This window comes from Pinus tabuliformis, chromosome 3_1 (assembly GCF_031772625.1).
Source record: "Pinus tabuliformis cultivar Carrire ecotype Pingquan chromosome 3_1, CPIR1, whole genome shotgun sequence".
NCBI lineage: Eukaryota > Viridiplantae > Streptophyta > Pinopsida > Pinales > Pinaceae > Pinus > Pinus tabuliformis.
In genome coordinates this window covers 419,366,389-419,378,709 of record NC_142301.1, presented here as the reverse complement: position 1 = coordinate 419,378,709, position 12,321 = coordinate 419,366,389, and the positions used below count along the sequence as shown (strand labels likewise).

Sequence of the window (12,321 nt, the reverse complement as noted above, 5' to 3'; positions counted from 1 at the left end):
GCAATCATTACCAATTCCTCGATTCATCTAATTGAGAAGGCTTAACTTTAAAAATTTTGGGAAGGTTTCACCCCATTCTATCCAAAAACTTAGTAGAAAATGGGAGGACACTTTATGAAAGGATTTTAGATATCATCATGTTGGTATTTTTTAGTATTATTGTAAAATATGGCTCTTTATTCTATTTTGAGAATACATATAGAATCATATTATTGATTGCTAAGTAATATGAAATGGAAACTATATCCAATTATAATCATCCATATTCAGTTTATCACAATATTTTTCTAAAAAAATCATTATTGAATGATACTCGGTTTTTTTTTATGGAGGTTTAAAATGAGATTTTTAAGGAAAGTAAGCAAATAACAAAACAATAAAATAAGAGTTATGAATTTATAAATGAAAATAAAGAAAACTTTTTTTATAGTATTTCTTTTATGTATGTTTAGGCAAATATTAAGTGTAGGTTTACTCAAGTGGGCACCTCCTAGATGAGGAATTGAATTTTTAGACATCAAGTGGGCACCTGCTAGATCAGGAATTGAATTTTGCATCCAAGATGTGCCAACTCCATTTGAGTCATTTTGCTAATACATATTTTTGTTTTAAGGTCCATTGCTGATCTCAAAATTCCACTAATATTTATTTACTCAAATAATTATTATAAATTTAGTTTATTAATCTTATTTTCTGAAAGACTAATATCATTTTGAATATTATTTGTTTTTTAAAATTTCATTTTGTTAACAATTTTTTTGTTTTGAGGTTTATTGTTTGATCTCAAAATTCCCCTAATATTTATTTACTCAAATAATTATTATAAATTTAGTTTTTATTTTCATGGGATTAAACCATACAACACATTTTTTTATATATTAATCTTAATTTCTAAAGACTCTATTATCATTTGAATATTATTTGTTCTTTTAAATTTTATTTTGTTAAAACATTTTTTGATCTCAAAATTCCCCTAATATTTATTTACTGAAATAATTATTTTAAATTTAGTTGTTATTTTCATGGGATTAAACCATACACCACCATTTTTATATATTAATCTTATTTTCAGAAAAAAAAAAAAAAAAAAAAAAACAAAAACAAAAACATAACAAAAAAAAAACAAAAAAAAACAAAAAAACTTAAACAATGGGTATTTAAGGAGAAATTAATATCAGACAAATAGAATGATATTCACATAACTATATATCCATATAACTTGATTTTTTTTTCAAGAGTGTGAAATTCAAATTTATGTTATGTAAATAAAAGAAACTCTCATTTTACATAAATAATAAAATCTAAATTAATTATAATACATTTGTTTTTCTCATATGTTATAAAAATATTTATCCTCACAATTTTTACCCTTCCAAATTTCATTAATATAATTTTATAAAATAAAATATTAAAACTTTTAAACTATTTCTTCTTTACCTATAACTTTGAATATATCTTTCCCACACACAAATTATTAACTAATATCTAATATTTTTATTATTTTCATTATTTATATTTTATTAATTTTTTACTTTTCTATATAAAATATTTAAAAAAATTATATTTTAACGTAACCAGTAAATATATCCTTCCCACACATAAATTATTCACTAATATCTAATATTTTCATTATTTATATTTTATTAATTTTCTACTTTTCTATAAAAAAATATTTTTGAAAAAATATATTTTAACGTAATGGTTTGAGTCACTTTATTTTATCCAAAGAATCAGATATCTCTAAGTGAAGGGGTGAGTTTTGGTTAAGACTAAATAATTAAGTGTACTATGTTCGAGTTATTAAACCATAACATCTAGATTGGCAATAAATAAATTTTAAGTTATTGGACTGTATTGGCGGTGGTATATGTTTACTGTTGGATTGGCTTGGCAAGATAGGTGAGCTACAGGCTTTAAAATTGACGCCCTTATGTCTATTTCTGCCATTTTTAACCGTAAAATAGAGTTAATTTTAAAAATAAAAATATTATCGTTAAAAGTGACGCCCATATATCCATTTTTGCCATTTTTTTTTATTTTTTTTTTTCCAAAAGGTGGAAAAACTTATCAAACTCAGTTTGTCAAACCAACAGTGAGGACAGCCATCTCTGGCTGCTATCCGCGAATGTTAGTTTAACACATCACTGTTATCAAGGAAAACCACGCCACCTGAAATAACCCGCTGGTGGTCCGTAAGGGAGCAGGCTATCACTCCTGCCAGATGCCTCTGGGTCTTGGGCCGTTAACCTGTTTCCTTACGTGCGACGAAGACAAGCTCTTAGCCAAGCAGAAGCAGTGTTAGGGCATACTCTTTGCCATTTTTAACCGTAAAATAAAGTTAATTTTAAAAATAAAAATGTTAAATAATTTTTAAAAAGTCAAAATGACGGGTATATGAAAAATTGCAAGTTTCACATTTTATACTTATGTATATATTTATTTATTTACACCCATACATATTTTCATCATGAAAAAATTAAAGTACAAAAATTAAAGTACAATGCATGTCCAATAATACTTGATATTCTAGTGCATTTAATGTGATTTAGACATTAGGAGTTTGCCAAGTATAAATGCAGCTTGGCAATGAGAGTTGTCACGCATTTGAAAGGCTAGTCGATTTCCTTCATTTGAATCGAGTAAGCTTACCAATCTACTTTTATATTGGATTGTTATTATAATATTAAAGAATTTTGTGTCTGTTATTTGATATTTATCTTAGCAAGTTTAATGTCAATAATTTGCAAAACATTTTAGGAGTCCGATAATTTTATTATCAGACATGCATTGGTTCTGATTTCGATTAGAATTTTTGCATCTTATAACACTCAATGTTCATATAACGCAGCAGGATCGAAGAATCTGTTTCAAATCAAAGCAAAGCCAAAGCTATGGTCGACATGGCCAAGTTTATCATGGCTCTGGCTTCTGTTATTATGTGTGTTTGTGATCTACGACTGCACTATCAATTCTCTGCCATCTCCCGTGGCCAGTGTTTCTTGGACATTCTACAACACGAGTTGGCCGTCATTTGAGTCCACAATGTGGATAGTGTGTAGTCCATGACAACATATATCAAGGTTATTGAGGCTCTACTTCCATCACTGTTTTGTCCATTATAATTATACTATGGCCAATGTCAAATTCATTAACAATTACCTTTGCTTGTGTGTTTTGGATATTGATTTTCTACCAATTACATTTTATTTTTTAATGAGTTTAAATCTTGTTACAATTACATTTTATTTTTTTAATGAGTTTAAATATTGTTACATTCTGAGAAGGAAAAAATAATTGAGTTGAAATTTCAAAAGCAATAAAAAAATATACCAACTTATAAAATTTATTAGATTCTTTTATATAAATATTTCAAGGAAGGGCAAGAAATTTTTATAAAAGTTTGGGAAATGTAAATAAAAATTAAAAAAAAAGTGTAACATATTTATAACATAATAATCATTATATTTATTGATTAAATGTTTAGTTTTATGATACAAGTAAATAAGTTAATTGTTTAAGAGATTTAGGTATTTTATAGGATTGAAAGATAAAGAACTAATTAGTAATTCCATGTGGTATGGTTTTTTTGAATAATAATGACGATTTAGCTTACATTTGGGGATAGGAGCCAATAATAGTTGTCCTCTTTTTACTTGCTTTCTCCTTGCTCCTCCGTTAGGTGGTTTTCCCCTTGATATATGGCATTGGATATTTTTTGTATTTGGTTGCAATGCTTTTCTCATTATGACTGGGAAAGACTTCAGCTAATATAACCTCTTGTGTTTTGATAATGAAAGAATCTAACCTCTTGTGTTTTGATAATAAAAGAATCTACTTTTTCTATTGAAAAAAAATCCAAAACAAAATTTTGGAAACCTATTTTGGAAATAGTATGCTACTTTTTACCCTAATCTTTTCAAAATTCAATTGCATTCAGTTCAAAATTTGAACCAGTTTTGTTTTCCATATATAAACAATTATGAATATAATTTACAAAAATTATAAAACTTGTTAAAGTAAATATTAAAAATCATGTGAAGAGCCATTTGAAAATAAAACCGTCATAAAAAAAATTCCATGATAGGCAGAGATACCCCTCAAATTTAACCCCTTGATGAAAATATACAGCCTCCACTCAATTAAAACCTAACAACATAAAATTTATTTATTACCATCTACACCCAGGCTGGCTTTCAATAATGACGCATATATCTTTGTTAACTATTAGTTATGGCAGTGCCAGCTCTTCACACTGACGATATCAAACGGCCGTCAGCTGGAAAATGAGGGCAAGACTACTCAGAAAGTTTGAGCGATCAGAAATACAGTAATGAAGTCACATGCATGCTCATGGCAGCCATGCAGCAATCCATCTGCTTCGTCCTTATGGAGAGATGCAGAAAATAGTAGCCATGCAGGAATCCATGTGCTTCGTCTTTATGGGGAGATACAGAAAATGTACTTAAGGGCATTAAATATGGTATAGCATAGCAAATATGGCTTGCCGTCATCTATGTGGATTGGTGATGTTTGGATGCTGTACTAAGATAGATGTGACAACTTCTACTCATGAAAGATCGTTTTTTCCCTTCGACAAAAAAATATGTACGTGACTTCCCCACAGGTTGGTATCTCATCGCTGAAAAATCAGGTTGGTACGTCATCGCTGAAAAATTAATGTTCATGACGCGTACGTGCAACTGATTGTCAATGAAAGTGCGCATTCCTACCCGTTCACTTCCTATCTCAGTCTCCTCGAATTAACGATATTTTCTTATCGCAAGATTTTCAATTATTTTCTCTGTATTCTCGTAACTACTTTTTCGCGAGCATTTTCCGGTGGATTTGCCATATTTGTTCTATCAAAACATATTATGTCGATATGATATGGGATAGGAAGTGGAAGGAAAAATTAATATGTTGATAAGATATGAAAATTTAAATAACTTGAACTTAAATTCAAATGTTGTAAATAATGCTAATTAATTTATATTTATCCAGTTGTTAAAAGGCAATTTATATATAAAATGGTATACCTAACCAGTTGGATGTAAAGTTATAAGGAATATTATAATATGTACCAGGGAGCTGGTCAAGTTGAGCTAGGAGTTGACCAAAAATGGCATGTACGCTTTGGGAGATACCGAGAGGTCTTCTTTCTTTTTCTTGCCTTGCGACCAAGACTCGTGAAGGGTGAATGTTATCCAATTTGCTGGATGACAGAGGACTTTTTCGTATTTTCCATGGCATGGTTTGTAATGTTAGTTAATATTGATATTAATTTAGTAAATTTATTTTTATTTATGGATGTAAATTATTATTTTATATTATTGTTTTTTAAATAAAGTATGTAAATTATATTATTGGATAAAGAAGTTTTTAATTTTTTTTTGAGTTGAGAAGTTTATTATATATTTTTTTTTTGGTTTAATTTGGAGTTAACACTATTTAAAAAAAAATATTAACTAAAAAATATGTAGTAAAAATATTTAATTGGTTTTTAACTATACATAAAATATTTCACTTTTTATATAATAAAAAATCAAAATAAATATACATGTTTGGTTTGTTTAATTAAAAATATAATAAACATCAATAATCTCACACCCAGTTTTCATACTAAAGAGAAGTGGTAAAAATATTTCACTCTCAATGTAAATAAGTAAAACAACATAATCTTATATCAACTTATAAAGAGATAAAGTAGTTAAAACTTAAAAAAGAATTACATATTTATTATATAAGACAATTGAAAAAGTATTTTTTATATTTTAAATGCAACATAAATATTGAAAAATTATAACTGTTTTTTTTCTTCAGACAACCAAGAGATGCAAACATTTTATTCAAATTTTCTTTTCACTTCAAGAGATTTGATCCCTCTCGGCTCTTGCTTGAGCCATGGTTAAAACAACTCTTCATAATCTAAATAATTGAAACAATTTACATTATTGTTAAAAAATCTTATTTTATATGATCTAAGTAAAAGGTTTACATAAATATGGAAATGCTACCATATTGTAAAATATATAATTATTAATATCTTTTTTTATTATAAATATGTCATTTTAATGATATAAATTATTAAATTAGGTTTTATATTATTTTTGGAAAATTATTATTTTATATGGTCCAAAAAAATTAATTTATTACCTCATATAAATTTTAATATACTATATTTTTAATATTATTGGACATATAATGACGTTTTTTATAAATAGAATAATTAATTGATTATTTCATTGTATAAATAAAAATAATGAATGAATTAAATTATATGAAATTGAGAAATAATTAAATTTATTATTATTTTTTTTTATAGGTGGACTTCTTTGGAAGAAATTCATATATATCAACATCAATTACTACATATTACATCATAGTTGTGTCATGATATTCAAATCAGGTGGGGAGGTTATTAATGAACACTCCCAACCACCCAGAATAACATCCACATACTTTTTAATTTATTATTAATAGTTATAATTATGTCTATTTTGGAATAAGATTTTTATAAATTTATTTTTTTTATCAATCATTATTTGTTGGATGGTAGGGATTTAACCACCATATAATAGTTATAGTAGTATACACAAACCAAAGGTTGAGATATATCTCAAAAGTGGTTATGTTATTTTTCTCCTTTTAATTAAATTGATTAATTAAAAAAATGTCATATAAACAAGTGTCATATGAAGTGGGCTATGATTTTTTGGGCATGTGGTATTAACCAACCTAGATCTGTAACGCCCCTTGTGAAAAGTAACATTAGTAATTGTGAAAGTAATTTTGAGTAAAAGACTTTATTTGAAAATTACATTTATAATCCTGTTATGAATTTATGTTAATAAAAGATAACTGTGTGGTTATTATTTGAACTGAGTTGTGACTAATTATGGGTAGTAACTGAGGAATCAGTTACATTGGAACCCTAACTACCTTGAGGTAGTTGAGACCCCAGAGGAAAAGGGGAAGAATGCCAAGTCTGGTTAGGATCAGATGGCAGAAAGAAAAAAAGAAAAAAATATTCATGCTATGTCTGGTTAGGATCAGATGGCATAAGAGGAAGGAATTTCCTGTGCACGCTACGTCTGGTTAGGATCAGATAGCGTTACTGGCGAGACCAGTGTGATTGCGGTCGAGTAGGACCTGCAAGTGCTTGGGGGTGGAAGATTTGAGAAGGACTCTTCCTACGGACGGGAGGATTGACAAGCATTACAACAGGTTTGGCACAGAAGCAGGTATGGCTTCTTGCTTATGCAACTGTTTAAAGGTTAAATGTTTACTTTCTGTTCTGTACAGAGAAAAGTGAAATAAGTTAAGTATTAACTGCTTCTATTATGAGACAGTATCAAGAAAACAGACATGATACTCTGTGTGCATTATAGACAACAAATCCAGCCTTAGAAAATATGTATATGTTACTGTGTAAATTATAAAAACAACAGAGTCAAGTGCATTACGGACTAATGTTTACTTTCTGTTCTGTATAGAGAAAAGTGAAATAAGTTAAGTATTAACTGCTTCTATTATGAGACAGTATCAAGAAAACAGACATGATACTCTGTGTGCATTATAGACAACAAATCCAGCCTTAGAAAATATGTATATGTTACTGTGTAAATTATAAAAACAACAGAGTCAAGTGCATTACGGACTTGAACAGAAATCTGAAGAAAGAACCTAAAAATCTACATGAGAAATGTTAATAGAGTCTGCGTTTACAGTACTCTACTAAAACCCTAGCCTATACTCTATAAGGGTTTGTGATTACAGTGTAGATAACCTACTCGGAACGAAACCCTGTGTATATGAAACAGGAACGAAGAAAATGTGAACAAGTATAAGCGAGAAGCTGGAATAAAGATACATATATTTATATGACTATTTAGCAAAAGAGATTCCGAGCTTGAACAGAGAGGAAATTGTATCAATCCGGTAATCCCTGCCAAGGGAATAATGTTTTAGCTAAATCTTAAAAAACCCACATAAGAATAAGGCCAGTGTTCAAACCCTTACCCGGTGCTGGGTAGCCGGCGAAAAGAGGAAACCCCTTGCTCCAGAGGCGAGGTCGGTGACCATCTGCATACCACCATGAATAAATGTTAACATAAACCCTGGCAGAACCTTAATGCAAACTGTAAAACAAACATCGGAAGGTATGGTTCATCACCTGTGGAAACAAGACCTGGAGGAACCAATGCCATTAACGACGAAGTGTGCAGAACCTGGAAGCCATGGCTGCATACCGGTGAACCTCGGAAGACAGAGGATGTGGAACAGCGTTGGATGGTTGCAGAGCTGCAGCTGCAACGCTGTGTAATGAAATGGAAAGTCTAAAGCCGCGTTACAAAATCCAACATACAAATAGCCCAGCTCAATGACCGCCTCGTGGCTCAACTGGAGCCGTGGATCTGCGGTGAGCACATCTGCATCGTTCATTAGTCGGTGACCTCGGGATGGGATTTGGCGCGGAGATAACAAGTCCAAGGCAACAGTACAAGCACATGGCCGCATGTCAACTCACCGTTGATCTAGCCAGATGGACATCATCAACGCCACCATGTGGATCATTGCCAGAGCCGGACTTGCCAACTCCTCCGTTAGATTTCTCGGGATATGAAAAGTGCAGTTGCCATAAATAATGCAATGAATACCTTGCCAACTGTGGTTCCGTGATATCAAATCATGTAATTGCATATTGTAAACCTTATCATTTACACCATGAAATATTATGTGCGGATAATCAACAGTTGACATATATATAGAATGTGTCAACGCATGTGCATTGACATGTAATATAAACACTATGATTATTACATAACTTAAATTGTGATTCCGGATGCAGGTTAAATAGATATATTTAACATGTTAAGTAAAGGTAGTATTATATGTGAAAGGAGTCAATATAAAAAAAATTTGTATTACTGTAGTTTACTTATGGGTACGTGACAAGATCCATCTTAATTGGGGATCTATCTAAGTGGAGAGAGGTAAAATCTCTCAGGGTACAAAACTTGATGAAAAGTTTGGGCTAGAGACATTTGATCCCTCTATACTTCATAATTTTAAAATTAAAATGAATCTAGGTTAATCATATATATATAATTGATTTGCTAATAATTATCATCCTTTAATATATAATTGGATTATTTATATTTATAAAAAAATAAAATTAATAATTTTTATACAAAAATATATATATATATATTATAACGAAATCCCATTTATTTATTTTTAAAAATATTTTATTTATAGAGTTAAGATTTCTGTGATCCATAATATGTTTGAGAGATAATTTTAGCAAAATCACATAAAAAATCATTTGTCCAACCAACCAATATAATTCTTCATTTAATTGATTTTTTTTTATATGTAAACTCCTTCCCTTTATAGAGGATATGTTCCCTCTATTGCAACTGAACTTATACCCAACAATTTTCCTTGTAGTGTCATTTGTGATAAGCCTTTATTTTCTTTCTTGACAATGGATGAATCTTCGTTATAGCCTCGATGAGGTTGGCCCATGCACTATGATAACTAATTAGATTTGTGCAATGATTCGTATCTGAAATTGAGTGGCTTAAAGCTAAATTCAAGAGTTACTCATGACCTGCTCTTCATCCGTGAAAATCACTCTTCCTATGTTTTTCTTAATCACGATAGGAGTCGTTCATTGATTAGTTCTTCATGGGCTCATGTCAAACTTGTTTTGGTAGCGTGCAGTACAACGTTTCGTTCGTATATTTATCATGCTCTCTTTGCATACCCCGAAGTTTTCTTCACATATTTGTGTTTTTATATGTACGCACGCTTGTTATATATCTATATAAGCAATGTGATGAATGATGGGTTTTCTCCAATCTGACAGGTACCTCAAGGATGCCATTGACGAGGAGCGGGATGATGCAGAAATGCTCAGGTTTCCGGAATTAAGAGTTTTACTTCAGTCTGTTGTTTTAGGTCTTTAACTCTAGTGGAGCTGGTGTTATAACTGTTAGTTGTTTTTTTAACGAAATTTATATAGATTATTTTAATATAAAAATTAAAATATGCTTTTAGTAATTTACACATCAAGAAAATTAAAGCAAAATTATAGCCGTTACAGGATGGAATTTCAAAACAGACTCACGAGTCAAACTTGCTTGTTTTAACACTTCCTCATCTATCTTTACAATTTTAACAAAAAAAAATTTTGATTTTACAACAAAATTTAACTATTTGCTCGTCAAATTCCATCCCTGAGCGGATAGAAGGGCAGGTAAATTTATGGAAAAAACTAATATAATTGCACGTTAAACAAAATTAATATCTAATTCGATGTTAACTATCATATGGAGCGGATAGAAGTGCGGGTAAATTATGGAAAAATCTAATATAATTGCACGTTAAACAAAATTACTCACTAATTCGATGTTAACTATCACATAATCTATAAACTAAAGTAAATAACTACTCAATAGAAGTGGATTAATAGCTTCACAGACAAACATTCACAGAACCCGAATAAATCCAAGTTTCGATTTAACTGGATTTATTGAAAGTGATCCCAATCTACTTACGGATGAAACCGAGGTCGGAATAGAAACCAACCCTCCTCGCAACACTAAACAAATTAATAAAATCAATGAGATTGCTGAACTGAAACTACGGACTCTAGGACTTTTGGAGGCGGAGCAGAGTAGAGCTTAAGAGGGAATTTGTGCCGCTACGATTATTATGAAGAACAGTTAAGAATAAAATCGAATAATTATTAAAGTGACTGAAGAAATTACAGAGAGGGATGAGATCGCTGAAAGGAAAAGACCCAGCTTTCGAGTTCTACTCTCAAACTAGGGTTTATATAGTGTTTCCGAAATCACTGAAGGGAAATAATAAAAGAATGTACCTAGAACTGAAGCCTTGCTCATAGAGATGAGATCGCTGAAAGGAAAGCACACAGCTTTCGAGTTCTACTCTCAAACTAGGGTTTATATAATGTTTCCGAAATCAATAAAGGGAAATAATAAAAGAATGTACCTGGAACTGAAGCCTCGCTCATAGGTCCGAGATCGAGCTTAACTGTCCGGCCTGCGACGTCTATGGGGGAGACATCCAAAGAAATTGTAATGATATAGAAAAGATAAGCATTGCCCCTGTGCAAGGATGACACGCACAAATTGATAAATTGATAAAGGATGACATCCAAATTTTTAAAAAGCCATTCCTTCCTCTGGCCTATTTTTTATATTTTTGAAATTGCCCTGATTGATCAAGGAAATGACCAAACCCTGCGAGGATTACTAAGATAAACTACCTTGGAACGACCAAATTTGGCTTCAGAAACTAAGGTATGGAGCCAAATCCTTTGAATCACTGAACACCTCAAAATTTGATGGAGAAAGCATATAAATTTGAAAAAAAAAATCTACAAATTTTGTATGAATCCAACAGGGACAAAAATATCCGCAATGGATTGTAAATTTAACAGGGACAAAAGCATCCCCAATGGGGTGTAGACCTCAAGACCATTTATTGCGGAAATGAGGTTTTTGACACCCACTTGTATTTATACAACATGTCATGGCGCACAGAGATCGACTTGCATAGTCTAGTGGTTAGCTCACTTGCCTTAGCCAACCTATGTCCCCGCCTCTTAAATATGTGCATGCCTTCATGGTTGGGGTGGCAGAGTATAGTTGAACAAAGAGGCGGGCGTGAAGCATTCTCCTCCCATTACGCCCCTAACTTTCTGGTTCTGCTAAGTCGTGTTGGCTTACAATGGAGGGAGTGATCTTTACCTGTTGTTGCATCGATGTTGGTGGTTTGTGGTGTAAGGACCTGAGGGTGGAGGGTCTGCAATTTCGGGTGACGGTTAGTGGTTTTTGGTCTCATGAACTTAGGGTGGTAGGTTTACAATTTGTAGTGACAGTTGGTGGTTTTTGGTCTATGGTCCTGGGGGTGGTGGGTCTGCATTTTGTGGTGACAATGTGTTTCTTGGGAAAGGGCGTTGTGACACCCATCTCCTTCTCTGAGCTGGCGAAGGTATATTTTTTTTGTGGGCTTCGTTATGTTGTGGACAGTGGAATCTATATCTCAGGGTTCCCTTTACTACAATCAATGTTCTTTATACTATTCTTGCATAATTATGATTAAGGCCCGGTGTTTGAATGGGTGGTCGTTATCTTTAGTTCAACACCCCTAGTTCAGGACTCTACAAGTATCTTATCCCCTTGCCCCATTTTGGTTTTTCTGTGTTGGAACCCTAGAATTTTTTCTATATGGTATTAGTGTTGAGTGTTTGGCATTCAGTTTTTAGCCAACCCATCAATTGAATGTATT

General features: G+C 31.4%; 1 pseudogene; it reads left to right on the top strand.

Annotated features, from left to right (window-relative positions):
• The first annotated feature begins 11,077 nt into the window (after nucleotides 1-11,077).
• LOC149187531 (U6 spliceosomal RNA) lies at nucleotides 11,078-11,194 on the top strand (annotated as a pseudogene).
• The last annotated feature ends 1,127 nt before the right edge of the window (nucleotides 11,195-12,321 follow it).